The 6000-nt window shown below is 44.5% G+C and overlaps 1 long non-coding RNA gene across 2 annotated transcripts in view; it reads right to left on the bottom strand.

The window, feature by feature from the left end:
- Positions 1–2895: 2895 nt before the first annotated feature.
- Positions 2896–6000, bottom strand: part of LOC137333310 (uncharacterized) — a 79143-nt gene continuing 76038 nt past the window's right edge. For both annotated transcript variants that reach the window (XR_010965849.1, XR_010965848.1), the window contains one exon: positions 2896–3915. This is a non-coding gene — a long non-coding RNA (uncharacterized lncRNA). The remainder of the gene's footprint in view (positions 3916–6000) is intronic.

The following is a 6000-nucleotide window of genomic DNA, read 5'->3' as shown; positions in this document are numbered from 1 at the left end:
TTTTCCTCCAGCCCCCCCATGGTTATCTCCAGAATTTCCCCACGGATTCAGCCTTGGGCCTTTTCTTACCTAATGCTGCCCCTTGGTGATGTAATCCATAGACATAGAAACACGGACATAGAAAATCGGAGCAGGAGTAGGCCATTCGGCCCTTTGGGCCTGCTCCGCCATTCAAAATTATCATGGCTGATCGTCTAACTCAGTACCCTGTTCCTGCTTTTTCCCCATATCCCTTGATCCTTTAGCATTAAGAAATATATCTATCTACTTCTTGAACACATCTAATGACTTGGCCTCCACTGCCTCCTGTGGTAGAAAATTCCACAGGTTCACCACCCTCTGAGTGAAGAAATTTCTCCTTGTCTCGGTTCTAAATAGCGTACCCCGTATCCTAAGACTGCGACCCCTGGTTCTGGACTCCCCAGCCATCGGGAACATCCTCCCTGCATTTAGTCTGTCCAGTCCTGTTAGAATTTTATATGTTTCGATGAGATCACCTCTCATTTTTCTGAACTCTAGTGACTATAGGCCTAGTCGACCCAATTTCTCCTCAAATGTCAGTCTTGCCATCAGGTGCATGAGACACATGCTCAGGTTCCACATATATGCTGATGACAATCAGCTCCACCTCTTCATCACTTCCCTTGACCCCCATGGCCATCTCTACGTTGTCAGATTGCCTATCTTACATTAGGTTGCAAAAGAGTAAGAAATTCCTACAATTGGACATTAGGAAGACTGAAGCCGTCATTTTTGGCTCGTACCAAGAACTCCTCTCCTTTGATTGCATCCCTCTCCCTGGCTGTTCACTCAGATTGCCGCTGAACTCATTATCCTTGTCTTCAGCAAGTCTGGACTCAATGGGGCTGAATTTCTTCTTAGTTTTTGGTATATTTTTAGGGAAGGACCTGATGATATAGAGTCCCCATCAAAATATCAGGCCCAGTTGGGGCTGGGTGTATAATACACCCAGGATCATGCAAATACATCATGCAATAAAATTCCTGCATTTCTACCCTTATTAACTCTAGGCACAAGGGATGCCTGCACATCCCAGGTATCCAGTGCTTCTAGACCATCAGAAGCATTTAAAAGGCCAGAGTTTGCCTACTGCAATTGATAGCAATATAGAAACCAATCTCAAAAACCACAAGAATTTTTTTTACTTTACATATCTTTGGGCTGTCACTGTTATGCTGTGGCTGGGCTCCTCAATGGGTTTCCTGAGGCAGATGCTGCAGTTGTATCATTAATGACACAGATGCCTGCCCAATCCATCCAATGCCCCAGCCCTGGAAAGTGTGATGGGGATAAAGGCACAACTAGTGGCCAGGTGGACGTTCCACCGTGCCCTGGATCTACTCTCAAAAGGCCTTCCGGGGCAAATTGCACCCCCCACCCCCATTTCTTCTTTAGGCCCTCCTTTTCAGCCTCCCATCCTCTCAATCTTCAGGCACAAGCTCCAAATTGTCCCAAACTCCACTCTCCCATGAACTTATCTTGTCCCACACTAATCCCTGGTCACCCAATTTCCCTATTTAAATAACCTACAATGGATTGAATTTAAATATTATCCTTGTCTACAAATCCCACCATGGCCTTATCCCACCCTACCTCTGCAACCTTCTCTAGCCTGACGTCCTCTACTGCCTCTGTTATGCATACCTCCCTCTCTTCACTCCACCTTCAGTATCAGAACCCTCAGCTGCTTTCACCCTACTCAATGGATCTCCATGCCCAAGCCCCTCAACCTCTCTCCCCAATTTTAAAGGCCTTTTCAAAACACATCTCTTCTACTACATCTCCTAACCTTAGCACCCACAGATTTTCTCCTCTGTGAGACACCTTGGGATGTTTATCTAAAAGGGTGTTTGTTGTTGTCCTTTTTGCCAGTATGTGCAGTGACCATTCATTATTTTCATCCATGTCTAACATCAATCATGTTAATATGGCTGGGGCTGCAAAAAATAAATAACAGTGCTGAAATTTCACGGAGGTTCTTCTGGTCTCCTGCTGCAACTCCTGTGGGAGATCTGAACCTCTAAGAGATGGCATCAATGGCCGTTTCAGCCGTCCATGCCATTTCCCTGGGCTTTCTTCCCATCTCCCACCAGAGTTATGACAAGAGAGTGGAAGAACTCCCACAGAACATCAGGGCCAATCCTTAAACCTCAGCCATAGAAACTTCTCAGGGGTGCTACATGTAGATTGAAACAATTCTGGCAACTGTGGAATTCAGCAGAGGAGGACTCATAAATGAGATGATCCTTACTTCAGCTCCCAGTAGACATCTGTCTACAGCACCAAACTTGCCCACATTACTGGAATCTAAAATATTACTCCTAGTTTCCACGTGAATTTAAGGTTTTGGTTGAAGTCTAATGTCCAGATAAATGAAAGGGCACAGCACAGGTGTTTCAATCTCTCCCTTACATAATGTGAGGAAGTCCAAAACTTGGGGCCATAAATATAAAATAATCACTAATAAATCCAATAAAGAATTTAGGATAAACTTCTTTACCCAGAGAGTGGTTAGAATATCGAACTTGCTACCACATGGATGCCTTTAAGGGGAAGCCAGTTAAGTACATGAGGGAGAAAGGAATAGAAGGATATGCTGATAGGGTTAGATGAAGTAGGGTGGAAGGAGGCTTGTGTGGAGCATAAACGTCAGTACAAACCAGTTGAGCTGAATGGCCTGTTTCTGTGCTGTAAATTCTATGTAATCCTGGGTTCAAAATGGCAAAAATGTTTTAAAAATCTCTGAACCAAAAAATATTTTCAGAAAATTATATTATTTTAATGTATGGGTATATTTCCTTGTAATAGTTGTGAAATATGACCTGTGTATAGCGAGAAAAATTATTAGTATAACTTTTACTATTAATATGAAGAAAACATGTGAAGAGAGCCAGTCAGATTTGTGTTACATGTGCACAACTATGGCTGTGGTTCAGCAGGTGTAAACTAGTAATAGCTCTGGTCCATGCTTGGGCCTTTGCCAGTAACAGATGTGTTCAGTCAAATAAATAATTGAAAACCTTAAACAAAATCAGCAGCTTGGCTATTTCTACTGCATAATAAAGCAGCTCTCATAAAGGTAGTGGAAAAACACCCTGCTCATCATCACTGCCATTAACAATCATGAGCAAAGATGAAAACAACGCATGGTTTATACTGAAAATGAAGGCTTATAACCAGAAAGAGTCCCAGGAGTCCATTACCAATTTTAATAATACATCAAGGAGCCATACCCTGAGCAAACAGTTCTATGCAAAAGCCAAACACAGCAAACTACTTACAGTTACCGCATGGAGAGACAACTCCCAGTGCTATGAATTTAGCAAATTTATAAAGGTACATAACATGATAGCTATTAGCTAAATTAAAAGAGAGCCATTACTGTAGTGGAGAGTCAAACCATTTGCCAGTTTAGGACCACAAGCAGGAAAGTTCAAAATGCTTTTCTTCTATGTACAAGAGAGCTGCATGAGCAACAGTCAAATTATGTGCATGAATAATAAAATACATCTAATTAAAAAAACTGTAGTTAAATATGCAAAAATATAATGATAATGAGATTGTGCAATACCTCAGAGAATTGCACATTATAAATTACTTAGAAGTGCAAGTTGGCCTGACCTAAACAGTCACTGCTAGAAGCTGCCTTGAACATTCTGCATTCAAATGATTGTTGACCTCATGTTACACTGTTGCATGATATCGTAGGATCTCTTCAATTGCTGGCACACGAGAGCGAGCATCCCTTTCCCATCAATGCCTGTTTTTTATCCTGCACAGTCATGTCTGGACAAGACAAACTTTCCATCTGGGTTCGAGTCTGGCTGCAGGATTGACCACTCCGGAATCGTACACACTTCTGAGCGCCTTGGTCTTCACCTGCTACCTTGCTACCTAAAGAAAGCAAAAGTATTAATTAAGGCGTAAAATTATCCTTTTTGCCATCTAAATAGCTGGAAATTTTATTCCGTTGTTTTCTCACATTCCAGCCATTTTGTTGTGGACATCAGCCTTTTACTTCTTGGGAACATGAATAATTAGTTGGTGAACATTCTACAACTGTGTTAAGCCAAACAACTAAGAGAATGACAAATCTTACAAGAAATATTTCATTGTTGAAAAAGTGTCAGTTTTCATAGGTACTTTTTTTTTTGTATGTGCAATAGAAGACCTTATTTGATTGTTAAAAAGTTATAATACACTGAGGTGGTCAAAATAGACGTTGGGCAGCAGAGGTCAAGGGTCATACATTCCAACAGGCAAGGTGTTCTGATCAGGGAATATCCTTTACGACACCATCTATTTTTTTGATCTCTTTATGTTTTCTTACATGTAAACGTGAGTTGATAATCAAATTAGTTCACATTATACGTATGTTTGAACTTACCAATATTCAATTTAGCAAACTCCAAACATACGGGGCACGATTTCAAGGGTTGGGGGCGGGGTGGCAATCAAAATCGCAACCATTTCAGACCCTCCCCCAACTCTTCCATTTCTGGTTTACACCAGGGCGGGACGAGGGGCGGGCGACCAACCTGCTCCCAGGAGGCGGGTTGGTGATTAAAACCTTTCAAAGAGGCTGCAGGCCTTCATTTTTGCAGAGTTTCCAATTTCAACCCCTGGGGACTGGGATTCCCAGGCCTTCTCTTTCACACCATGTGAAAGGGGGCGAGAAGGCCCAAAACAATCAGGTAAGTGCCTTTCTGGCATAGCTTATGGGCATGGAGGAGCAGGAGTGCTTCCCCCAAGCCCAACAAGCCTACCTGTAGCGACCCCCCCCAACGATCGCGGACCCCCCTCCCACCGATCTCCGATCGACCCCCGCCCCCAACGATTGCGGACACCCCCCCAACAATCGCAGATTCCGCAATGACCCCCCGATCCCGACATCCCCCTCGTGACTGACCCTCGATCCCTCCCTCCATGACTGTCTCCCCCCCCCATGACCACCGGTGCCTCCATGCCCACCGGTGCCCGCTGCCAACCCATGCCCCAGTGCCAATCCATGCCCCCATGCCAACCCATGCTCCCTGTGCCCACCCATGTCCCCCACGCACCCCCCCCCCAATCCATACAATCAAAGACTTACCTTAAGACTTACCTGACCACGTCCTCTCCCTGGCTGCTCTCCCGTCCGACTGAGACCAGCCTGTCATTCAGGCCGACCAGTCGGATGGCAAACCGACAAAAAAAACAAAAGACGTCCTTCCGGGAAACCTGTACTTCCGGGTTTCCTGTGCGCAATTTCACCTTCACCACCTGGGCAGTAACCTGGCAGAGTGTATCATCTGCCAACTGTAGAACCCGCCCAATTTTCATTCCTTTCATTCATTTCATCTCCAGGAGTTTCCTGGCTGCTTGTAAGCGGCAAAACCTCCGTCTGCCCCTCATAAAGCAAACGATGGTCGAGGGTGGGGCCAGGGAGCATAGGATGCCCCCTCCTTGTTCAGAGGTTTCATAGAACTATGGCCACTTCCTTCCCGGCTCAGGAAAAGGTGGGCAAGATCATGCACCATATCTGTCACACTTTTGGTGTGGGTTTGGTTCTTTCTGACAAATGGTGCTTGATGCAATTGGATTTGCTTTTATAAATAAACCTGTGAACTGGAAAATAAAACTGGGCTTTAATAGCCACAATTGTGAACACTTAATAAAAGTATCTAATTACCTACTGCATAAGTAGCAGGATACGAGTACAAGTCTAGTGCTCTGAAATTGTAGACATTCAAATAAAATGCTCATTTAGACAGAGTGGTCACAATATTTCTCAGACTGGCAATCCTGGAGATTACGCTGTTGACTGATGGTGCTTTCCAGTGTTGACCCTGGTGGAGTTTGTGGGGTCAGTACTCATTTGCATGGGTAAGTCTGGCACAAGTGCCACTTCGGGCCCATCTCCAGCATCTGTCTGCCCATGCCTGCTGGGATCTCCACCACCTGCCTGTAGGGAAGGGGGGAATGCCGAGGATGTTCTTG

Source organism: Heptranchias perlo, chromosome 16 (assembly GCF_035084215.1).
Source record: "Heptranchias perlo isolate sHepPer1 chromosome 16, sHepPer1.hap1, whole genome shotgun sequence".
Classification (NCBI taxonomy): Eukaryota; Metazoa; Chordata; class Chondrichthyes; order Hexanchiformes; family Hexanchidae; genus Heptranchias; species Heptranchias perlo.
This window is presented reverse-complemented; position numbering and strand designations above follow the sequence as displayed.